This window comes from Nestor notabilis, unplaced genomic scaffold (assembly GCF_000696875.1).
Source record: "Nestor notabilis isolate BGI_N333 unplaced genomic scaffold, ASM69687v1 scaffold4096, whole genome shotgun sequence".
Classification (NCBI taxonomy): Eukaryota; Metazoa; Chordata; class Aves; order Psittaciformes; family Psittacidae; genus Nestor; species Nestor notabilis.
In genome coordinates this window covers 164,432-191,113 of record NW_009931350.1, presented here as the reverse complement: position 1 = coordinate 191,113, position 26,682 = coordinate 164,432, and the positions used below count along the sequence as shown (strand labels likewise).

Here is a 26,682-nt window from a genome sequence, read left to right as displayed (position 1 = left end):
ACTGGAGGAGTTTGAGGAGCAAATTTGTTCAGCCCTATGAATATGGAGATAAACTGAGTAAATTTGATACAGTGGTAAAAGGAGAAAAGGGATCAGAGAACACTTACCATAAAACCTCATTACGAAAGCACCCATGAGAGCCATCGGTTTGCACTATTACTATATAAAGACTTTTTGTTATAATGGGGATATCTGAAATAGTGCTTAGTGCAGTGGGACATGCTTTTAACTTCACAAAGAATGTTACAACAGCAACTGTTTAATAAGGCTGCTGGAGGATCAGGTCAGCAGGTAATACACCAGGAGTGAGCCACTTTTAAATATTTTACTAAAAGAACACACTGAGATAATAGTATTTCATTTACCAGCTTGCCCTTCAAGATGATATAACCCTAGCATCTCCTTTAGAGTGAAGCAGACCCTTTATTAGAGAAAGGTCCTTCAATTTAAAGATCTCCCCATGGTGATGGTGTGCCATTTTGCAGCTAGAGATGCAAAGAGTTCTACGTAAAAAGCAACATTTGGGCGGCATTAAAATCTCTCCTTGCTTAGAAATTTAAGCTCTGTGTGCGTGTCAGAGGCAGACACCTGAAAAGCCCATTTTACACACTCCATTATATGCTTCTACTTTCAGTAACTCCCATTTCAAAGTTTCCTAAACTCTGAACAAATACTATGGATGAAATCTCCCTCCATAACAGCTTGCTCTCAAACTTTGGGAGGAATGTAGGGCTTTGAAACTTTGGGGTGTTTCTTTGCTCCCTTTTGCTTTTAAAAAAAAGCCTGCTAATATACAGTCTTCCAGTTGAATCTCTTCTGAGCTACCAAAGGCCACAGTCCAGGTTGGTTGAACAGTTTTTGCTCCTCTTTGTGCATGCAGGTATTGCTCAATTATTCCATCCTCATGTCGGACATTCTTATTTCACTTCTAAAACCTGTTTCTCACTTTGCTTCACATGAAGCAGATAATAACAAATGAAGCGGAGGGCTGCCAGAAGGAGAGAACAAGTCTGAGCAAGAGGAAAGCTGTTAAGTTACAAGTCTATTTGACAAGACTCGACCAGATGATGGCAGACTATAATACGTAAAATGGTCAAATTATGGCAGCATCAACTGAGATTTCCCAACCTTGGAACCCCAAATTCTTCTCAGAACCCTGTTAATTCAGCTCTGGCCAAGAGACAGAGTCTGGGCTAGAGAAATACCTCATAGATGCTGGCCAAGAAGGAATGCCCCAAAATATGAGCCTATTGATACAAGGCTGAACTTTTCAACAAGACTTCTGTGCGTTTAACAAGCTCGCTAATGAATTCATGCTAACTCTTCCATTTCCTCTTATATAATTTGGAAATTCAAGTCAGTCATGCTTAGCTTGTTAGTCTTTTCTAGGACTCTCTTGAATCCAATGGAATCGTTTTAGTTGTGTAATGGTACATTTCTTTATTGTAGTTAGGCTGATGAAGCTCCACAGGCTGGTTTCTCTCCACCTTTTTTGAAGGGCTCCCTTTTACCCAAACATTCAAGCAGAAACTCAGCAACATGATCTACTGAGGTGCCTTCATCTGCAGAGAAGAAATGGGGTTTGCTTCACCATGTGATGAACTCACTGATACTGTAGCACAGAGCAGCTCAAAATCAGACTGCACTGTCTTGGAGAAGCACAAGGAAGATGAATAGGAGTCACTAATATTTAGTCACCAAGACCTTTATAAAAGTCAGACTACTTGGACTGCAGTGACCCAGAAAGGCCTCTGAACTAATATAACAATAGAATACATGAAATATGAGAAAGAGAAAAATGGGGAAAGAAAATGGAAAAGATCCATCCAAACAATGACTAAAGGACCTGATAAGAGGAATTAAATGCTCTGTGTTGTACCTTAATAACCCAAAGAAAATCTGAAACTTCAAATAATGAGAACAGCAGGGCTCAACTTTGTGTCCCCCAAATCACGTGTGACTAAAGATGAGTTCTCTCTAATGGGTAAGCAGCTGCTTCACATAGTGATGATAAAACTAGCTTGACATTCCAGCCTCACTGTGCCTTTCTAGACCCTTCCTAGTTTCCCAGCGTTTTGGCACTGTAAGAATACTTCCTAGGGCATTCATCTCCTTGGCAAAAACAACATCTCATCAGCAGGTAATGTGCAACATCCTCACTGGCAGTCCCAGGAGTGAAGGGAAGGATTTAATGAGCACAGACTCTGAATCACTTCCTGATTAGAACTCAAAATGAGTTGACTTCATCTTCACCAAAAATAAGAGAAGCTAAAGTCTTTGTACAGAAAAGGCAAAAGACAGTTCATGTGGTAAACCCTGGATTTCCCTTCAGAGTTTAAAATGACAGATTATCATATGTTAAAATACTGCCTTCTCAATACCAGGACACTAGCACTTGTCAACTAAACTACATTCAAAACACACCTTTAACCAGCCATTGTTGTTACATCATTGTACCAGTAGCTTGCACCGCTATAGCCCATTTCCTCAGCCTCTTGGGATGCCTCAAGCCTCAGGTTCTCATTGTGGTCCATGTAAGACAGAGAGGAAGAGGAGACTTTTTCTTCTTCCAGCCACTTCCCCACCTTTATCAAGGGCTTGTATTCTGGTGCCAAATTGTTAGAGCACCATCAAAGACATGACACACTATTAATCACCACCGCAATGCTGACAAAGCGTGCATTTCCAATAGCACCTTCTACATGACTATTATTCACCTGTTTTCCTCAGAATTCATTTAATGTAAAAAGTCAACACCAGGTTGTTCTCAATGCTGGCAATAAAACCTACCAGAGGTAAAACCTGTATCTAGAGAGGGTGCAAACAGGAGAAGAGAGAGAAGCAATTTTACTTTTCTGCCTCAATGTATCCCAGTCTTTCAGGGCTTTGATTTTTTTTGTGTGCCTGATTCTCATCTCATCTTCCAATGAATTAAAAGCCAGTATTGTGCCCAAATGAAACCAGAACATAATAAACCCCCCAAACAAATGAATATTTCCAATCTTGATCCAATCCTCCAATGGATCAAGAGCTTCCTCAGGCAAATGAAGGTGGCGGAAACACTGCTGATTCCAGGTGGGACACTACCTCTGGGTAGGGAAAACAACGAGCTGCTTTTCAATGCAGTAAGTGGTATCTGCAGCCATATCCCAGTTGCTGACAGGACTGTATTATTCATCTAGCAGGTTTTTCCCTATTACAGCATTGAATATTTTCAGAAAATATTTAAAGTCATTCAGGCACAGCTCACTTAGGGCTGACTACATGACTGTGTTGGGAATTTTGCCTTGTTGGCCTCAAACTGCTGGGGTCAACTCTTTTTCACAGAACGGTTTGGGTTAGAAGGGACCTTAAAAGCTCATCCAGTCTTTGCCATGGGCAGGGATGCCTTCCACTAGATTAGGTTGCTCAAAGCCCTAATCTTACTATATAAGGAGGTACAATGTCTGTCCCATGGGTGAAATCAGTGGAGGTGGGGAGAATTAACCCATGATTAAACTATTGCCCTTTCTTCCATAAGCTTTTCTACCAAATCTCTAACATGATCAAGTAGTAATTTAGAATTGGTACTAACTGTCATAAAGGAAAAGGTTTTTTTCCACCTGAAAGGGATAGATTTTGCAAAAGCACATCTCCCACAGGAAGCCCCAGCTTAAAAAAAACAACCTAAGAAAATCCAATAACTTGTTATTAGAGAAACAATATTAACTACAGCCATCACTATCAGCTTCATCTCTAATTAATGAGAAGTTCTGAGAGAAATTCTGTCAAACCTATGTGAATTCAGAAACTTGATTTGCACATGCCTTTTCTTCCAGATTTATCTACAGCTGATTCCCAAAGCCATCCTGCAGAGTCTGAGCCAGTGCACGCCTTCAGACAAAGCAGATCAAGGATACTTCTACTTCTCCAGGGTTTTTTTCAAGTGGAAGAAACTCAGCTCTCATACTTGAGGAGAAAAAAGGAAGAGTAGGATATTTGATCTCTTATCTTCCAGCAGTCAGCTGGAATTCTACTGGATATCATCAAGGGAAGGGGGGAAGGAATCTTACTCATGTATGCAGAACAGCAACAGCTCAGGATTAGCTGCAGACAGAAAGACCATATAGGATTAACACAGTGAACCAGTCAGCATGCTTACCAGAATATTCAAGAGCAAAATATTCAGGACAGGATTTAGCAGAATTTGACTGAAAATAGCACCACATTTTGAATAAGCTTTATTGAACACCACAGCACCCAGCATCTCTTCACCAAAATGACTTAATGTGCATTAATTTCAGAAGCATTTCTTGCATAACCATTTAAAGACTCAGTGCACTGGAAGGGATGGAAAGCTGTCAGAAAGGTGTCGATAGACAAGCTTCAAACTGCAGCAAGAGCCTTACCTGCAGCATATGAACTTTTAAATGACTGAAACGCAGGGTAAGTATTATTACTGTCAGATACAGAGTCAAGAACCCAGCACCATCTAATCAGCTTCTGCTGCTGAATTAATGGCTTTCATTACTGCTTTTTTTCTTTCTGCAACACTCTGACTGCTATGACAGCCTTACTTGTGCTAGGGGTTGTCAATAATGACAAAAGGGACACTCTAAGCTTCAAATTGCAGGCTGGATTACCTGCATTAGCACAGTGTATAAAAGAAGAAAATCAACTAGAGCTGAAGTGCTCCTGGAGCAGCTGCCTGTGCTCTTTCTTGCCAGTTCTGCAGCAGTTTCCCAGAAGGAAGTGAAGCATCATTTTTGGATCTATGTGGATCCATCATTGCTTCCATCTGACAGGAGTTAGCAGTCGGCAGTGACAAGTGGAAACAAGCTGGCAAGGGAGAAAACACTCCCTGCTCTTCTGCACCACTGGCCGAATCCTTGCTTTCTCCAGAGCAAACTTACTCCTTGATGTAATTTTCCATGTGTCACAGGAGCCACACATCAACAAGCAAGAGGTTCATAATCTGGCCCTTCACTGAGCCAGACCCTCTGTTAGAACAGCCATTCACAGCCCCTCACTTCCTGAGCCTGGCTTTGCGTTTTGCCCATTTTCCCCTGTGCACTGCTGAGTAGAAAATAAGCAGAATTAACAAAATAAAGCTCCAGCTGCTGAACTTGGTAGTTCAGTTTGAAAACGAGCTCCACACATTCATGCAAAGTTTTAGAATAAGTCTTATTAATCATCTAGGCAAGCACTGCCTCAAATTTGGATCCTTTTTGGCTGTTAATTCCAGCAGCCACCTTTCAAATCATTCCCATTTGCATGCACACAGACTGATACCCAAGTGGCTAGAGCATGAAAAGGACAGTAGATAGCAACTGATAAGGCTGTTGATGTTAGATGATACTGTAACCTAACCCAGCACCAGTGGCTGGAAAGCACTCCACAAGTGCTAGTGGCATCCCCAAATAGCCACTCTCATAGGTACCCAATTCAGTAACTGCCTTTATTAATCTGTGGGTTTGGCCAACCTTTCAATAGGCACAGAAGCTCCTCCGTGTTACAGACTCTTGGTTTATTTCTCTAAACTCTTGTTGGCAAGTTTACACAGCAGGAAACGATCGAAGGTACACAAGGACTAAATCCTAGTTCATGGTCCACTTGGCCATTCATCCCCAGACAAGGGATACATGGAAAGGCAGCCGCAATATGCAAAGCTGCTGCAGCCACTGGCCATGCTTTACCTGTCCTGTGGGCAAATGAAGCTGATTGCTCTTCGTCCCTGTTAACACACTGACATGTGAAAACAAACAAAGAATACAAGCGTTGCCTGCAAATTCCTCAAACTCCTGGGAAAAACCAGAAACCCTTCCCAGTGTAACAGCAGGCACAGATCACCAGCTAAGTTAGCTCTAAAGGCAAATATCCCATTTTCACCGAGAGATGCAGTGTGCCATAATACGAATAAGGAACAAAGACCCCTTTCATTCTGCTGACAAATACAGTATAGCATGTCACAAATCACAAGGGGAGCAGACAACACAATGGCAGCAATTAAATGGGTGTCTTTTTATTAAGAAATACATACAATAATGACAGACTATGTACACTCCCCCACCACCACCCCCAAAGCCTGCAAGAATTACGCTGGCTAACATGGCTGTAAATATTTAGGGATGTGACTTCTGTTAACATAGAAATCTATCTTAAGGAGGGGTATAGGAGGATACGTGCAAATGCAAAAATAGACATTTTGTTTGTTTTTACACATGTTGTACGCCTTGTTTGTTGCAATTCACACACAGCCTCTGCGACTCATTCACAGTTGATGTATTTCTGGAGAAGCTGAAAAAAAACTATGCCCCTTTTAACCCTCTCGCTGCTGAACTTCAACAGAGACACCATCCCTACTTCCTTACTCCTTGCCCTCTGCCCTGCTGACACAACCTGCAGGGTCATTCACTTCCCAGCCCTCAAACCTGCTTAGTTTGGGGGATGTTTTGCAGGAAATGGGACCCTCCTGGCCCTGCTATGCCTTTAAGATGTGATCAGCCTCTCTGAGCCTGGTCCCCCCACCTTGCCAGCTGGAGCCAGCACAGGGGACCGCTGCCCAGCTCAGCACACAGGCCATCACCTTGCCCCATGCCATGACCCCAGGAGCGGGAACACGGCTGATTCTCGCCTCCCGCTTCACTTCCAACATCATGGGGAGCTGCTCCATCTCTACCCCAGATGAGTGCATCCCTCAGGAGGTCTCCTTCCTGCCCCCTCCTCGGCGGAGCCGCCGGAGAACAATGCAGGGACAGACATTTAGCAACACCTGCTGTATCGCATTAATATGCACAGGGATGTATTGATGGGTTTTCCCATCCAGCACTAAGACTGCATTGTTCGGGGCGATCCATCAGTGTGGATCGCTCCCCCCGGCACGCCAGCCCCACAAGCTCCCTTCTGACATGTCCCCTTGTCTCCCAGCCCGGGCTGACGACCACGTTTAGGAATGCACTTCATTAAATCGGAGCTGCCCCATTCCAACCTGCAATGCGGAGGCTGTACAAAGCAAGCGCCACGCTTCCTCCCGCATTTCTTTCAAAAGCCCCATTGTTCGGCAGGCATCTGGTCCTGATCTCAGCCTATTCGTGCCCACTGACCCCGCTTCTCGCAGCACACCCGCTCGCCAACGGGCCTCACGTAAAGCCTGCTTGATGAATTAAAAAGCAGCACTAGCCATCTGTCCTCCCAGGCTGGGCTAAGGCTGTGCAGCTACGTTCCGCAGCTCCCTTCCCAAGCCCACAGCCTCCCGTTACAACCCTCTCCCTCCTTACACACACAACCTGCGGCTGAGGAACCACTGGGTTCACTTGGGAAACACAGTCCTCGCTTATCGCATTTGCTGCTTTTCGTTTCTCTAGCATCTAGGAAAGAAAGAGAATACAACAGAACATTCTCACTTGCCTGAGTCCTTCGAAATTCAAGCACAAATACAAGATTAATCCTTCCTTTGTGAGGTCTTGTCTTTAAGTCGTGGTATGTAATGATCCTCAGCACTGCAGCAGAGGGGAATAAAAAATGCAGGGATCATAAGCAGGGGGAGGACAGGGCTTACTTACATCAGGGTTTCTGCCACATGACAATAGATTTGAGAGGGAAGAATAAGCTGGCAGCAGCAGCTGACAGTGCAAAAGGGAGAATGCAGAAGCCTGCCTTTTATATTATTGGTGACATTTCTAACACATGACAACAATTTCCATCTGTATTTAAGCTGGGAGTGTGAGGAAAAAAGCATTACATCACGACTCCTCTATTCCTAGGGGCTGTGGAATATGTAGGCCAGAGGGATTAAAAAGCACCTGTGTATGCTGGAGATCTGAAATACCATGAGGCGGATTTTCCCCCTCTCCATTCTTTCTCCCTCACCCTTTTTATTTCTCTATCACCTTCACAGAGTTGTTATTTGAGAATATGCCCAGGGAAGTGCAAAATGGTATTGTCCTAGTTTGCGAGGCACAAGAATGGGGGAACTATGTGAATATGTATTTCTAGCTCTGCCTCTCCATGGGAAATACAGCACTCATTTTTGCAAGCAATCAGATGGAACACAGAGCATCTTCCTGTTTTCTGCCATGCTTGTCCCAAGAGCTTCGAGTTTCTCTTAAAGTACCAACTTTCATCTCCCTTTTTAAACCTACAGGGATTTCAGTGACAGTAGCAACGATTTTATTTCTTTCTTTTCTCCCCCTCCTTTCTTTTACAGCCAACACATGCCTGTATCTCTTTAAAAGTAAACATCAAGAAGAGGGGCCAAAGATATTTTGGAGAAAGCACTTGACTGCTTTGGAGCCAGCAGGTGTCCGTCTTGGATGCTTTCCACATACCTCACAGGACAAGATTGCTTAGATGCAGTACTGAAATCCCAGGGGACTCCAGCCTTGCAAGGAAACCTGATCTAGCTGCTTTGCTGGGGCTTGTACCTCTCCACCAAAGCAGGCAGAGATGTAAAGAGCCTGAGGACTATATGGGAGATGCTGGTGGGGTGGGCACAGGATGCTGTGGGGCCACCCAGGTCACCTGCTCCATGGACCAGGGCATGGTGGGGACAGCACCCACTGTTGCTGCTCTAACAAGCAGAGGTTTTGAACCACACCAGGTAACAGGGGTCTCTCGCAAAGCAGCTCAGTGCAGGTGTGGACGAAGGCGACAGCTCGCAAGTTTATAGCACGCGTTGTGACAGGCAACATAAGGAAAAAACATCATTTCTATTCCACTACGAGACCCAACAGCACAAATACTGCAGCTGCTCTTACTGAAGCATCTGGTCCCCAAAGTGTTTGACCCAAGTAGGAGCAAAACACCACCAAGAGATAGCAAACTTTCTACTACTTTTATAAAAGGAATGGCCACACACGAACAAGAGGCTGGCCTGGTTATGAATATATAAAACAGCCTCAGGTTTTCAGGACACAAATATTTTCATGCAAACCCTATCTGGCCCAGGATTCTGGCCCGTTATATGTCTCTTGTTTAAAAAGAAGAGAGAAAAATTCTTTGCTCAAGATTCACCTTACCAATCTTTCAACAATAGCCCCATTGAGCCTTAGGCTGGTTTTTGCATATGTGTCTGCTCAACTCATAGTCCCCATGGGAAGCCTTTGATAATGATGGGTTTAGGGTATTGTATACAGTAAATTGGAAGACTGCAAGATGAAAATAAATGACTCTTAATTCCTCACCCGTCATCTTCATGCCCACAAAATAAAAGAAGTCTGCACAAGCCACACTGAAACTCTCACCACATGATACTGCAATGGGGCAGCACCTAAATGGGACATTCCTGAAAAAAAGCCTCTTCATTAAGAAATGGAGCATTTTACTTTACATTTAGTCAGAGATGCTTCTCCCCCATCATTTATGAAAACTCTTTCATACGATTTATAAGCGGGGGGGGAGGGAAGGAAACAATGAAATGACTTATTTTTAATCTGGGGTTTAAAGGTTTTTTCTCTTTCCAAAATAAAGTCCCACACACAAAGAAAGAAATTCAATGCAAACCTCTGTTTCTGTATCATGAAAGCCCCTTCAAGCACCAGAGTAATCTATTTCTCAGAGCTTGTGTGGTCTACAGCAAAACCCAAAGAAGGTATTTAAGTTTATACAGCCTTCAGCATTTGAATGGCTTGCTTTTGAAATATGACATGTTTAAGTTTTACCTCTTTTTTTACTGTTATGTCTTAAGAAAATGGTTGCTGTCAGTAGGCAAAAAATAGAAACAAAGGAGAATAGATGAAATCCAACCTGGTTTTGAGCTGTTTGTCTATTTTAAAACAAGAGTAATTCAAATTTGCGCCATGAAAACTGTTATAATTGTAATCACAGCTCCCTCCATTATATTATACCCAGTCTTATTTTAGCATCCAACACTTTAACAAACAAAACATACTCAATAAAAGTGGTGCTCCAAGCCAAAGAGCACCAGAGAAGCATCCACACAAATTCACTGAAACAGTAAAGCAAATACTCTCTAGAACTCTCTACCTTTTCTTGAGCAGAAAGTCAGAGGAGAACCATAAATCACTTCAGGATGGAGAAAGGAGTCTTTGTCCTTACAGTAACCCCAACTTTCCACCATGAAAGAAGACCATCTCGAGACAAGATTTTACAGCTGGGATTTACCTCACAGGGTGGAAGAAGTGTGAGATAGAGCACTCTTGTAGGTAAGAACAAACTTCTCCAACAGACTTCTCAATCTTTCATCAGTACGTTTTGGATCCAATTCACTTACCATGTGGGAACAGCAAATGGGGAACAAACTGTGAATTCAAATAACTGTAAACTCAGCAAGATGTGGAAATAAAACACAGATGGTGCACTTCAGATTAAGGGTCAGCGTTTCAGCGTCGCTTTCCACTTTTACATTGTGATAGGTGATGTATAACAACCACCTCCTCCTCGAGACAGCACTCTAATTAAACCATGACTCACTTAAGAAAACAAGGAGGCAAGTGGAAGCCTCCCTGCCAGTGGAGAGGAGCTGAGGTTACTTAGTTAAGCTGTGGCTCATGGTTTTGCTGCTTGAGGATTAACATTGAGGAGCGGAAGCTGTCTCTGCTGGACAGACACAACAAAGACAAAATGATTCTTCACCTTTTCCAGCTCCCAAGCATGCTGCAGCAGGGCTGTGCCGAACGCGCATCACAACCCCTTGCCACAAGCAACCCCTTACATCCTCAATGAGATTTTGCAGAGGCTGCTCTGATACCTGGCAAAAGCCAAGAACACGACCACTGCTACCAGCATTACCCTGTACCAACCCTTACAGAGGGCCTAGCACTAAAACACTGCTGGAGGTCTGCACTGTGCTTGTCTGAACATTGGGTCCATTTTATTCTTTAAAATTGATTTTGTCCTAAATCTCAGAAATTGAATTTAGGATGACTTTATTCTTGCTGAGAAGTGTTAATTGCATGTCCAGTGGCCCTCTAGGAAAGGGTCTGCTTGTAAGCACACATTCAAAGGAAAAATAAAGGAGTAAGTACAGATTAGATGACAGAAGACTTATAAATCTAAGAGGAGCTTGAAATGCCAGATAGAGAGTAGCAGTAGTGATTGTAAGGAGACTATTACCTTCAAAATATGCCAGAGGTTGTTTATCAGATCAGAGTTAATGAGGGAGAAATCTAATAGTACTATAATATTAAATTTACCACCTTAATGGTATCATCAATGTTCTATTATGTGGGCAATTCACAGAACGTCTGTCAACGTGATGCTCCTAACTGTGTGGTTAGTTACACAGGAGCAGCACTACCGCATCTCATCAGCTGCTCCCTTCCAGAAAACACTGGGTTTGCAGAGGATTGCAGAAGGCAAAGCGAGATAGGAAAATAAATATATAAAATTATGGGAATGCAAAAATGGGAAAGATATTTATGAATGTTATGGGATGTTTACATTCCTGTCAGAACTGGGTCCAGCTCCGTTACACGTTCTGCACTGTCTACTCTGCTCTTGTGAGACCTCACTTGGAGTATTGTGTACAGTTCTGGTGTCCTCAACATAAAAAGGACACGGAGCTGTTGGAGCAAGTCCAGAGGAGGGCCATGAGGATGATAAGAGGACTGGAGCACCTCCCGTATGAAGACAGGCTGAGAAAGTTGGGGCTCTTCAGCCTGGAGAAGAGAAGGCTGCGTGGAGTCCTCATAGCAGCCTTCCAGTATCTGAAGGGGGCCTACAAGGATGCTGGGGAGGGCCTCTTCATTAGGGACTCTAGTGGTAGGACAAGGGGTAACGGCTTTAAACTTAAACAGGGGCAGGTTAGGGTAGATCTAAGGAAGAAGTTCTTCACAGTGAGGGTGGTGAGGCACTGGAATAGGTTGCCCAGGAAGTTGTGAAGGCTCCAACCCTGGAGGTGTTCAAGGCCAGGCTGGACAGAGCCTTGGGTGACATAGTTTAGTGTGTGGTGTCCCTGCTCATGGCAGGGGGGGTGGAACTAGATGATCTTAAGGTCCTTTCCAACCCAAACCATTCTGTGATTCTATGATTCTATGTAGTGTCCTGCTGGTTTTTCCTCAAACCCCTTGCATGTCTTACGACACTTGCTGCTTGTGTCAGAACCTTACATACCTGGATTCAAGAGAGCTGAAAACCCTCTCACTATTCAAGCACATTTTCAGCTCTCGTGTATTTGCCCCCTCTGAACAAAACTGCAAAACCCCCACACCTTAGGAAAACATGAACTAAGACAGCATTAAGGACTCAGAAACTAACAGGTAAATGAAAAGTCAAAATACCCAGTTTCAAGGTTTTGATTGCTAATTCAAGACCTATGAACAGCAGGAGATGGTAATGCTTCATTTATAAATATCCATCTCCTCATTTATTCAAGGAAGAGTTTGCTAAATGCAGCTGTTTCTTAATTTGGAGTTCCTCCTTTCCCCATCACCTGCCCCAGCCCCTCAGTTCTGAGGTTCGCCACTTCAAATCCCTAATATAGCAATGGTTACCTGCACATTTTTAGCACATGACAATCTCCCATTAAGTAGCTTTAAATTTAGGAGAAAAATCCATACTGCAGTGGCAGTATCTGAGTTGCCATGAAGGTCTGGAATAAGAACGAAGTGTCAATTTATGTAATAAGCAATACTGCTTCTTCCTACAGAGCTCCTTTTACCAACATCTGTTTACTGTTTTTTCTCCTGGTAAAGGGAGTGTTAAGCCTGGAGTTTAAAGAAAAGGTGCAGGCAGTGAATGAATGCTGAAGCATGAAATATAATTCAGTGACAGATGAAGCTTCTACAGGTCTTTGATGTTTTCCTCCATCTTCATCTCTAAAAAGACCCTGCAAGTAGAACTCCTAGATCACTATCCACCTGATTACTCTGTGATACACGCCTCATTTTGAAGATACATTAGCCTTTCAAAGAGCCATTTATTAAACATTTCCATTTAAATAATAATTTTCGCAATCCTCAGTGAAACAGATGTATTCCCTCTTAAATCACTAATTAAGAGCAGCCTGGGACATGACAAAGCCCTTTAAAAGGAATTCAGAGAACTAGTGTCCCCCTTAAACAAATCTGTTCTGGCAATGACCCAGGAATCTTGACTTCATAACTCAAAGCTCTAATTATTCAAGAACACATTATAAAAAAAGGATACATTAGGACATTATGACTAATAGGAAAGATTTATTTCTCCTTCAACAGGGGCAGAACTAGAAATATTTATTCTATTTTTTCTCTACCTTCTCATTCACTGAGGGTGGAGGAGGTAGGAAATCAATGAAGATTAATTGACAGAGTTACTCCTAGTAAAGGTATTGGGTATGGCTCTCCCCAAAGAAAACCAGCTAGCAGAATCTAAACAGCCTTATAAATGATTACACAGCTAATCTCCTCTCTGCTGAAATAAAAAGAGAAAAGATTTAGAGGACAGATACAGCATGCTTTATGTGAAGAAGCATGGTAATGTTAAAAGAAGGATAATTGTTTGAAGATGAAATGTAGAAAGTCTGCATCCCCATCAAACCATCAGGAGCTCGCATCTGCCATTGCCCTCCTGGGTTCAGAGACTGTCACAGCCACAAGGTACATGAGTGGGAATCACACAGGCATTTCTTCCTCTCCAAAGCCACTGATTTTGCCTACAGGACACTGCGGGTACTGCACTGGACAAGAATAACATCATATAAATAGGATTTTTAGGTGTCCTCTTTTAAGTACTGTCATCTTCGATGATAAAACCATGAGACTTTTGTAACTGTGAAACCACCATACACGTCAACACACCCAAGCACAAAGATACCTATACAGAATGATGGGTGCTTTCTAAAGGGAGTCAATCATGAAATACCAAATGTGAATCACAAGTGCAAGTGGAAAAACAGGTTCAAGAATTTAATTTCTTCTCATTTTAAAATGTTCCCTTTGCCTGGAACACTTATTCTCTTGGCTTGTAGCATAATCAATACACTGCAAACCTTGAACAGATACATGATGTTAGTTGAAAAGAAATCAAACTGCCTCAATAAAATCAAAAGCTGGGACGTCACAAAAGATTTAACCAGGGCCCTGAGACATCATATGAAAAACTGTGGCAGGACAGAGCCAGTTTTGAAGCACATAATATGGGGTAATTCACCTCCACCCCTGCAACCTCCAACCAGCAGTACCTGCTCTCAGCTATGATTTACTTTCAGCTTTCCCAGAGACTCACAACCTTAGAAACTTACATTTTAAAACATATGCACAGACATTGTTTGCACTAACTAAATACCCACTCGCAGATGCTTTGCTGTAGTACAAAGCAACTGCAATGAAAAAAAAAACCCACAAAATTAAGTACACTGGGGACTAACAAAGAAAACTAGCCGTGTAATCTCTTCCCACACTTCTTACTCAAATCTCCTTTGGCAAGTGGCATGGGAGAGCCTATAAGGCTGAGATCTTCTGCTTTGTAGTGTTCTCCGGTGCCTCATGCAATTTCAACTGGGTGTACAGTGAAACACAAAAAAGCTATTCCTCACAAATGGGTAAGCAGATGGAGAGGTATTTGCTATTGTAAGTGTGTTTATTCCCAAGTGTTAAAAAAATAATAATAATAGTAAAAAAAAAAATAATACCCAATAGTTCCAGTGGCACAAAATGCATTATTGATCTGAAGGGACAGACCAGATGGAATAAAAGGTCTGAAGTCTCCTAGATTAAACACAAATGACTGTCTATACAAAGGAACTAAACTACAGAAATATTGGCCCTGTTATCCCAAACAGGGCATTTATTTCTCTCTTAAAAGTGAAAACACATGTGGTTCACTAATATGTGAAATAATTATATCCCTGATAACTGCAGGGGACTGTGCTGCGATTCTGCTGCACTCCCTGGAACACAGCTACAAGGGTTTTCTGAACCCACTGGTTGTACTCAGAATACAGTCCCTGCTGGAAATATAGAAAAAATAAAATATAGGATATATAAAAGTAAAAAATTAGCTGGCATAGAAAATATACCTCATTCTTCAGAGTTAGATTAACTCACAAGCAAATAGTCTTAAGAAAAATTACTGTTACATACTGCTGGTACCTCTACGTTGCACCCTAGTGATAAGGACGCTGTTTTAAATATACTTAAAATTTGTTCCTACCATAAATCTTGTAAAACAATTAATTATTTTTTGTGTGTTAGAAAAAAAAGGTCAATTTGCTCTTCATCACCTTATCGGTGTGGACTTTCAAATGAATATTTCATGGACAATGCAACTTTTTCTCATTACAAAAGCAGAATTACACCTCTAGGAAAGGAACTGCAACAAAAGGTACTTGGATAATAAAGAAGGCTGCAGGTCTGGAAAGCTTTTGAGAATTCAGAGAACATTTGTGTACATAAACTGATGATTTATTGCCTGTGAAGAAAAATAATGTGCACTGTCAGTGATTCTGTTTATCCTTAATAAAAATTAGTAACTAAAAATAACCTCAAAATTGTGACTCAAATATCCCCACATGTAAAAACACATGCATTTGCAACATAAAGGTCTTTTTGCTTCACTTCAACAGTTTTTCCTAGTACACTTACACAGTATTATGCTCAGTATTCTAAAGAAAAGAACCTTCTGTAAGCAGGTTTGCATATCCCTTCTACCAACTCATTTTGATGTTCAGAATACTTACAGGGAACCCAGTGCTACAGGGCTTTAAAAGCTATCCTGGGAAATCACCTAAGTCTGCATGTTTGACAGCAGTTCCATCACACCTCAGCCTACTCAGTCTCTCTAGTCCTCCGTTAGCTACAGATTATGGTGGTTATGAAGGTAGCAGCTTCTCTGACTCTTGAAGCAACTAAACTACCCTTTGATAGTTCAATTATTTATTAAAATATTTAATTTGATAGTAAGGCTCTGTGTGCTCATCTACATCCACTTACTAAAGGTTGTCCCATAAATACTGTAGAGTTTCCTTGTTCAGTATTATTGGTTTTCCTTAAGGAGACTTTTCCTTTGCACCAGCAGATTGCTTGGAATAAAACACTTATTCTTACATTTCCAACTGAAATGTGGGATAGCTCAGGGCAGCCAGGAGCCTGGGTGTCCTTGTCTTTTTCTAAGCCTCCTTACAGATCACTCGACACTTACACTATTGATTTTTATCCATGTCTTTCTCTTTTGCTCCACGATCCCCTGTAAGACTAACCACAACAGTTGGAGCTGCTGTTCTGTAATTGAAGACAGAGGAACAGATCAAACTCTGGGAAGGTGACAGAAAAGACAGCAGAAATGAAAGTGGTAAATCTCTAACGTTGAAATCTCGAGCCAATTAATCTCAGGGCATGTACTTGTTTTGGGAAAGTGAATCAACTGTTGAATGATGACCTCCTGAGGTTTTAAAATCCAGACAAGGAGGGGAAAAAAAGAGATTACCACACAGCCTCTAGGCTGACATCTAAGACTTAACTCTAGTCTAGCCATTATATTGGCCCCATTTCATCTACCATCAAAAAGACCTTGTACTTTCCAGAGTTTTGCTTCTGGAGACCACAGCCTGGCAAAGAAAGGAGCTGCACATTACAGAAATAAGACAAATAAAGACTATAGGTGAATAGGGAGGTGACCACTGATCTGTTATTTCAGTCATGCCTGCACCAGGTATACTGTTTTGGCAAGTAAAGGTACAGGTGCCAGACCATCCATAGCTGCCTCAGTGTATCACATGGGACTAAAACAAGCGGAGAACCAAGTAAATGTGCTCAGAGGAAAAAAAGAAAGAAAAGAAAAACAAACCAACACATCAAAAACAACCAAAGCACCAAATCAAAACCAACATACTGAGATAAGCTTTTAATGGAAATAATATCACCTCTCTGATTCTACTTGATACACTTCAAAAGAAAGCTGCTGTCAGGTTGTTGAGAACAGTCAACAGGGACAAATGGCCAGTATTGCTTGTTTGTTTTACACAGATGGCCTCTACCACCATGTCAAAATGAAGAAGACAATCCTGTCTGTTCAGCCTTCTGTGAACAGTGGTTTAGACACGCTGCTGCACTTACTTAAAGTAAGTTGCTATCACGTATCTTTCTCAATTAACACTATTGCACAGGTATATTCTTACATGTATTTCAACTAATCCCATTTTACACTAAGTAAATCTTCACATATACCAGTCCTGTTTGGGGGAGCTGTGCTCTTAGAAACACTCTCTGAAACCTAAAGCTGGGATGTCAACACACGCTACATCGTGGACTCAGCCTCCCCCCAGATCAGATGTAATTCATGTCCCATCCACTTCAGTTAACATAGGTGGACTCAGACATGCTACAAGGTGCCCCAGCAAGATGCCTCACACAGTTGGTAAACCTGTTCTTTGGCTCTTAAGCATTTAGGCTGGCAAAACTGAGCTGGAATAAGTGAAATTCACTCTAAAAATAAGCTTTGGGCAAAGTCTCTGCATCAGTCAAAGCATTTCTGGTACAGTCATGGCCAATCAGTAATCATGAAATGGTTGCCAATTCACAGTCCACTCCAAGCTCAATGGAGCCATTAACCAGCCCACAAATAGAGCATTATTTCTGATGATCTTCATTAGGCACATCAGAAATCAGGAAAAATGTGGTGCTTCAAAAGAAAACAAGGCAAAGGGGATAGATAGAGACTGGACTGACATCTTGATAAACTGGATAATGCATCTGAGGTTTTTTCCTAGTGTTGACAGTGGATCCTACATGCTGGGAATGCAAACAGTTATTTATCTGAACACACAAGGAGAATAACTTTGCTCAAGTTTAAGGTGCTGTTTTTTATTTAAGCAGAAAAAAAAAGGCTCTGACCCAGCCTATGAAGTTAACAGTGAAATGAGAGCATTGGGAAGAAGGTGAAAGAAATAACATATAGGTTTTTATATATATACACGGAATAAAAGCTAGTTCAGTGACTGAACTATACTAACACTTTCAAAGATTTGCACACTATAAATGCATGGTTTCATAAGCTCCTCTGCACTGTCCAAATACCTAAATAAGGTGTCCTGCCTCTCTTTCTTACTCTACCTTCATACTAGATTATGATGATGAAGTAATTTACAAGTAACATGTAGATTCCAAGGATAATGTTTTGGGTCTGTAAATAAACACATGGGTTTAGTGTGATAGCAACAGCAAAGCACACATAAGGGCATGACAACAAAACTTGGAGGACACCTGGAAGCTTGTTTTACCGCAGATATTTGCAGAAAACAGAGAGGATGGAGCTGAGGGTATGAAGACTCAGAGGAAACCTGCTGGAGGGGCAGAGGCCACTGAGAAGCAGCGGAAGACTTCAGGCCACAAAAATAACTGTGTTTCTCACCTACTTATTTCAATAGTACTTCACTTCTGGCTCCATTTCAAGGTCTCATTTCTTTATGACAGCTCCAAGGTCAGGGATGAAGTCCTCTGGCCTCTTGGAAAACCATCCCTGTGTCCACCCACTTAGGCAATACTCATATCCCCTTTGGGAGCGGACATCATCCCACTTTCTTACCCTCAACTGTTCACGAGAAAATTAAGCAAACTCTTAACCAACTCCCCTAAAGTAAAAATCTAGATGATGCATAAGCAAGTGTGTCATTGCAATTTGAAACAATGAGGTCAAGTCAAACTTTCTGCTTGAACTTTATCTTCTACAAAAACTAAAACTGTGTCTTCACTCAGTGCTCAAGTCAGCCAAGCACACAACTGGCACGTGGCTGTGCGGGAAACAGAAGCCCTCTGGGTTTTCTCACTGCCTGTACCAAACTAGTCAGAGCTGAACCACATGGTTCTTACTACAATTTCTGGTGAAGAACTGGTTAACATTGTCACTCTCCATTTTGCATTTACTAATTATCACTTCATTTAACTTTTATATTAGTGCAACAAAAAGCAGCCGTCAAACAAAGCATGCTCAGCTCAAGTGACCTTGTGTTCTTGTTCACCACATAATCAGCAGGGAATTCCATTTTCAAAATACAAGACTTCATAATCCATTAGCACTTGAGACTGATCCAGGGCTCTGGATTTACTGGTCACGTGTACCAAGGAATAAAAATATGAGTGTACAGCTAGCTTAATCTCCAGACCTGTAAAGCATCCCAAACCACCATGCGTGCAACAGTCTCATTCAAATTCACATATGAATATTAGCATCATTCTTAGAAGCTACCACTGATAACATCCTCACAGTACATAAAGAAAAAATTAAATGCTTCCTGCTTTAAAATTCCAAGTATGGAAACACAATATGTCTAGCTCCACTTCCTAGATTTTCCATTTGTTTCATAAATGGAACATAAGAATTGATGTTCTTATTCATACATCAACAATCCATATTTCCCCCACCTATTTCTGAAAGACAGAAATTACTTTCATTGCTCTTAATTTTAAACCAGAAGTCTTTAGTGAGTCCAAGCAGTTTAGGTCACCATCAAGTTCAATAGATCAGAGAAAAGAATCAATGGAAAGCATTTCAAAATGTAACCTTGGTAAGGACCAAAATGTTTCCACAGAACTTATGCTCGTTTGCTTTGTTTCCTGCTTTAGAAATTGGAATAGAACACATAGGCAGAAGGACATTAGCATCACAACATTGCATCTCCCAATCCAAACATTGCGTGTGTTCTCCTAGAAGGCACTTTTCACAGTATGTCTTAAAAACCCTGCAGCCTGGCAAGTTAGATGGCTGAAAACTAATCATATTTCACATTGACAAAACGGAAAATGAAAGCATTCAATAGAAAATAATAATCCATATTTATTCTTTATGTCCATGCATGACATTTTAAATGTAATTTGATCCATGCTTTCCACTGATAAAATGAGAATAAACTCAATGGTGATATACAGCGTCTGCCATTTGAAGAATCAACATTTGTCAGTGTTACCACACAATTTTAACTGTGGTCCTACACAGTTCTCCTGCATGCAACACTTAGATTGAAAATGGCTATTACTCAACATACATTATGTGGTATTTGTTGGCAAATAACGATTTTTGAGTGGTATCATCATTATTCAACATCTAGAGAAGTCTACCAGGATAAACAACCCCTGATTCATGTTGAGATCGAAAACTTCAAAACAGTTGGCTGCTCATCTCAGTATCCTGCAACTAGGATGGTTATCAGTTCTTATCCCAGCCTGATTTGAAAGGCATACCGTTATTCCCACAGCTCATCCAAGTGAAGCAGAAAAACCATTTCCTTAGAATAACATATCCTGGCACCTGGAGAATGCCAAAGAGCAGTGCAATGAAGCAGGATCATTCTCCACTCTTTGTACATCTTCCCAAAATTGCAAGGACAGTCTCATCTTGAGTAAAGATTCTGAAATTCTAAAGATTAACACCTTCCAAAACATCTCTGTTTTCCTTCTGGTTGTTTGTGGGGTTTCTGAGTGAAAAAGAGCATTTCTTTCTCAGCTTCACTACCTCTTACTGTTTATCTCCTACTTGAATCGAGGATGACCTTCCCACAGTGGCAGTTGCCTGCTACAATGGCACCCAGCCATAAAAGGCTGTTAAATTTCACAAGTTAAATAAGCATCAGAAATAAAGTTCTGCTAAGGAAATAAAAACACAAACAGGTTTTTTTTATTCATAGGTTTCAAACCAATAAAAGAACACTCACCGTAATGAAGTTAATGAAGACTATTTCTAAGGCAAGCACTTAATTCATGGCTGGTTTTAAAGGTTTTTTTCTCCAAAATAAGCATCACCATCAACTGATCCCAAAAAGGTAATCGTAAAAGCAGAGTTCATGAACCCTGAACCCTATGTGCATACCATCATGCGAAGACTGACTCAAAAAAACCCCAAAATTAAACTCTACTACATGTAATCCGCTGCGTCAATGTTTTCTTACTTACAAGGCACAGCATGGCGATAAAGGTTATCTCTAATAGTCTGCTGCAGGTCGTGATCCGGCGATCCTTTCTGAAACCTCTGGTTGAGATAATGTCTCAGGTCTTTGTTCAGTCTGCTTCCTGCAAAGGAAAAACAGCCGTTTATTTATTTCTAAATGCACACAATTAACATTTCCAATCCAGGCAAATGTTAGAGTTCCATTCAAAGTCCCCTAAATTATGGCATGCTGACTTTACGAGCGGAGGCTCATCTTCCTCTACAAATGGCTAATTACCAAAAATAACTCGCTGTAAACAAGAGGTCTCTCTTGTCTCATAATGCATCTTTCTTCCTGTGGTGTTAAACAGATCATCATTCCCTTTTATCACTTCTTTGTCTAAGCAAATGGAGAAAGACAGACGATGTGAAAAAGAAGAAAAATAATAAAGGTAGAGTATTGCTTTTGCGGCTTGCTGGAGGGTGAGTGGGGCAGACGGGCAGAAGGCAAAGGCTGCTCTCATTGGAGGTACTAATGTAGCTGAATATGACACAAAATCAAACAAGTACTATACTTTGCACTGGTATCTACCCCAGCACACAGCAGGAGTTAGAAAATAATCGATTGAAGGAGTTAAGAGCACTCAAAGTCCTTAAAATCAAAAGAATAACACGCAACACTTGACTTAAATTTATTTGTTACTCGATTTGGTTTTTAACACTTTCAGAAGCGTGTGGGAATAAAGATGAGTTGAAAACAAAACAAAGAAACAAGAAAACAAAGAAAAAGAAACATAGTTGTTAATGACCATTGCTAGTGGCTGAATAGCAAAGCCTTTCTTGTAGCAGAACTTATGAACTGGAGCAACTCACTGAAGTCTTTTCTGAGAAATGAAATATTCCCAAGTCTGGAATAACATTGACATTAATCTGACTGAAAAGTAAAAACAACCACACAAGAACATACAGAGAATAGGGATAGAAACTCCTCTGCTCTAAAAAAGAAAAGGAAAGAAAACACTGGAAAAGCTACAGAGAAACGCAACCAGGATGATCAAAGTCTGGAGCAGTTGCTGTACAAAGACCAAGAGAGTGGGTTGGGATGCTGCAGCTTGTTGTGGACTTTGGTCTCCAACAGACCCAGAGGGTGGGTGGGGACTGCCTGTGCCCAGCTTTTCCCAACACAAGGGCCAGGAGACACCAGAGAAAGCTGATGGGAGCTTGATTGAAACCCACACAACAGTGGCAGTAGTTCACACAGGCTTTGGCAGATCTCCTTGCTGCAGAGCACTGGGGGTGCAAGAAGCTTATTGAGGAGCTTTAAGGGGAGACTGGAAAAGCACTTGAAGACAGACCCCTTGAGGGCTGCAAAAAGGGGTGTAGATGAAAACAAATTGGTGTCTGTGAGACCTAGATAAAAACATAGGGGAATATCAAAGATTTTGCTCTTTTCCTTTCCTTTGCTAAGCATCTTGTTCATGGCCAGAGCTGGAGCCAGAATGCTGGGCTACATGGACTTTGGGCTGAACCACTGCAGCTGGTTCCGTGGTCTGTTATGATTTGCATTATGATTTTTTGGGTTGTGAATATGCAATGCAGAGATCATCTCAATACTGGTTGACACTGAATATAGCAGCACAGTTGCAGATTCCTGGCTGGAGCATCTAGGAATCACTGCACAGCAAATCAAGAATAATAATGCTGCAATGGAGCACAGTTGGGCAAGGGTCTGGGAGGCAGCAGTGGTTCCAGACAAATGAGAACAAGAGTGTAGCCCACTAAATGACCATGGGCAGGAACTGCCTATCTGACTAATGCAGTTCTGCAACATTTTAACAGAAATATTAATAGAAAGCCAAAATTAAACACAAAAAAACCCTAGTCTGAAATACAACATCAAATGCCAGAAAATAAATAGGTGATTTGTATTTATCCTCTTTTTTGGTTTTAAACTGAATTTCTTGTTGAAGAATGGAAGGCTCAGGCAGTAGGCTCAGCTATTAAAAGAAGGAAGATTTTTAAAGACCAAAGACACTTATTACAGAAATGGCTCAAAAACTGAAATTAGGGCAAATAAAACTTGCTCAACACACTTCCCTGAGTTACCCCAGCAACACCCCTCACTCCAAGAGCAGATTATCAATCCATATTCTAACACAGGACTGCTGGTTATTGCACTATAAAAAGGTTTTCCACATACAAGGCTCTTGGAGGGCTTCATAGACCTGTGGGCTACAGTTCTCCAGTATCAGAGCTGACCTTCTGAACTCCAGATATTTGATTTCATACCAGATCCTTATATTTCAGAGGAAGACTAAAAAAGAGCATCCCCTGAAATAATAAAGCATTTATTTACCTTTTAACTAAACAGTCTGTATTTTTCTTTGTACAAGACATAGTAAAACAAGGTGGTTGCTTTCTCAAAGCAAAAAGTACAAAGATGAGAAACAGTTTGGACATAATGCAAGGGCTAATTCCAGTGAAGAAATTAATGCACTGAGCTGCACGTATCACATAACATCATCTTTCTCCTGAAATACTGTGATTCATGATTCAATGATTTATGTCACCGCAATGTCTAGAGGTGAAAAAGCTCTACTGAGCTAAGGCTTGTTTGACCACACGAAATATGCAATTTACTGATGATATCTGCTTTTAGCTTCCCTCTGTGCCCATTCCATCCTACATCTCCGTCTATTACAGCCCCTGCTGGGAAGTTTGGTTTATGCAGTAGCTGGGATTTCCCAGCTGAGTCACTAATACAAGATGGTAGTTGCAAAAATAGGGGCCATAGCAATACTTACACTCACATGATTGTCCCCTCAGGGAGCTCACAGCGATGCTCATTTCTATTACATTTATTTTAAATGGAGATAGAAAAACAATAGAGGGGAAAAAAAGAAAGGAACCACACAACAGAAAGTGCTTGCTAAGCCACATTTTTGCTGCTAAATTCCAGAAAATTCTTGATGGAAATGAAGGCTTCTTGCAGCCGTGACCATCTCAGCTTTGGGCAAAAGCAGGTTCACCTGATGCAACCTACTCCAGAGCACAGAAGAAGAAAATGAGCTAACACAGAAACTAATTCCATGCAGAAAGCTGCCTAAAGGATCCATTCTGGAACACGCTGGGTTCTCTACCATTTGATTACCTACCACTCTGATTATCTTTTCCAAAAACCCCCTCAGAAATGAGAGGACACATGCTTGATACTGGCATGATTTAATAGATTCTAGTGCTAGACACAAGTTTATAAGCTCTAAAAAATCCTTTTGGAGGCCAAAATACAGGCACTTGCAATTCCTGAGAATCTGAAAGATGTGGCAGTGACATCTCGGCAACAACTGTGTGCAAACTGTAGCAGTAAAATTAATTCAGACCCTCAGAGGCACCCCTTGCTCATGCACCCTCCTTCCGAAAACAAGTCTTACCCTCTAATGGCTTCAGTCCATATACCAGCCACCACCAGGCTGGGTGGAAGGGCCACACAGAAGTCCTCCCTTTATAAGGTCTAATTCCGTGTATAAATTGTACTCAAGAAAATACCTGGTGCCAGTTTCCTTAGAGATGAGCTGCGTTAACTACAAGTATGCTACTACCCTTCGAAATGCTCCTCTGTTCTCAAGGAGATTAGATCTTACACTTAATCTTTTTGAGATTCTTTCTTTTCTTCTCTGCTGAAAGCATGTAAAGACATCCTACACTGATAATAGTGGAGGAACAAAAGATGCAACCCAGGAACAGCAGTCCAAATGAGAAGATACATGTCTTAAGAGCGAGTGCTCAGCAATTCCTTCCTACTAGCCTTGATAAATTGGAAATGCATTTATTTGCACACAGAAAAAAATCACCTTCTTATTTCTGTAGTGAAAATGAGACTGATATATCGAGCTTTAGAAAACCAGATATAAAAAAATGCAAATGAAATTCTTCCCTACTAAGCTCACCAAAATTCATATTTTAAAGGTTTTAGAAGTAAAACACATACAAAGTGGGGTTTTTTTCTGTTGTTGCAACAGTTTCCTTCCAATTTTGCCCCACTAATGAAATGTGAATATACAGTCAGAGAACCAACTTTCCACTGCTTCTCTCCCTGCAGTCCTAACTCCAAATCTGAGAGGTTTCCATGTTATTATGTGAATCCTTCTTTATTTTTGAATGAAACAAAGGGAAATTCATTGAATGGCTCAATTCTCAATTATTCCTAATTATTATACTGCATTTTAGAGGACGTTAATCATCTTTCAAACCATTACATCATAACAATGCTTCAGTAGCAAAAACAAACCCAAAGGGAGAAGCAAAACATCTCACAGGGAATAAAAAGGTACTGACATACAGTTTTCAGAGAAACAATAAACTGTCAGTTTCGTGTGAATAAATATGTAACCTAGATGTTTTTGTGACTAATGAAAAATAGTGACTGTTTCTAACCACACTTCTTTCAAATCCACAACCCTCTGTCTGATATTTGTCCTCCAGAATATTAAAGCCACTAGAGAAACTATGCTTTGAATTATGCTCTGATGCCTATTGCTATGATTTCCAGCTTTGGCAGGGAAGAAAGCTGCGTACCAGATCATCTAAGGCTGTCTTTGCTGCATAAGAACATCCATTTCTTCCAGAGCTCTACCACCAACAAGCAGCAGTGCAGACCTGAGGGGAGAAAGCCTCTTGGCCTTATTGACATATGAGTTTCCAATACGGAAAGCAAACTGCGTAAATGACCAAGCAAAATCTAAATGTTTTCAAGAGAAAGCGGAGTGTGAACATTGCAGGGCTGACAGCACCTTCCTGCCAGCTGGTAGCTAGTCTGCGCCAGAACTGTGCAATATGTACATTCTGAAGATTGATTTTGAACTCATGTTTTATGCAATTGGAAACGATCGTTTTAGAGTTTATGTTTATATTAATTACTGCAGCTGGTTTATCCCATTTATGTCTTGAGATGGTAACAGATAATCCTGATAAATAGCAATACTCTGACAGAGCCCATAGGTGTTTGTGCAAAGACAGGTCATGGTCAGGCCTGGGACACAGTGGTCCCTGATCTATATTACACTCCTAATAAACAGGTTTACACTAATATATATTTTTCCTTTCCCCTTCTTTGGGAAGAATTGCTACATTCACAGTGACCCATAGCATCTGAACTGGAAAAATCCAGTTCCATTCCCGAATTGCAACAGAATTCCCCTTCTCTTGCTGGGATCTGCCTTTAAAGGCATCTTTAGCAGAGGGATTCTCTGCGGGCAGACAAAGGCCATTTCAAAACAACAGGGCCATGAAGCAATGAAAGGTTAAAGGCCTCGCTAAAGGGATAAGAGTGCAATAGAGTCATCTGGATTAAGACCCTCTCTCACCGCCCTGATGTCTACATTGAGAGGGAAGGATTCATTTCTTTAAAGACACAAAGATTGCACATGTTGGATTTGCAGTATAAACCCCTGATTATAATATACTGTCTTTCATCTGAAGATCTCTATCTGAAGGTATTTAACAGACATTAATAAGTTGTCATGGTTAGCAGGGGGTGATTTCTGTGCTACGAAACACAGAACCACAGATAAGCAAAAAAAACAAACACCAAAAAACTACCAACAAAAAACCCCAAAACAAATATCTTCCTCCCCCCAAAAAATCCTCCACCCATTTAGAGACATGAGCAGAGAACCTGAAGCTCACATTTTCTAAAGCATCTTGTGAATTTGCAGTCTCAGTTGACTGGCCTTCCAGCCTGGATGACTTCACACTCCTTTCTCGAAGGCTGCTGCTCTACCCAGCAGAAAGGACCCAGTGCAAACTCGGCTATAATTAGAGCCAAAATAGTTCCCCTTAATTATAAAATGTATTAAATAAAGTGGTCATCTCCCAATACCCAACACCTATTTTTTTGTTGTTTTTTAAGAA

The 26,682-nt window shown here is 41.2% G+C and overlaps 1 protein-coding gene across 1 annotated transcript in view; it reads right to left on the bottom strand.

Moving 5' to 3' along the window:
* MAGI1 (membrane associated guanylate kinase, WW and PDZ domain containing 1) overlaps positions 1–26,682 on the bottom strand; it is a gene marked incomplete at its 3' end in the record, with an annotated part of 336,541 nt that overhangs the window by 145,434 nt on the left and 164,425 nt on the right. Inside the window, 1 exon segment of the mRNA XM_010015843.1 lies at positions 20,799–20,915.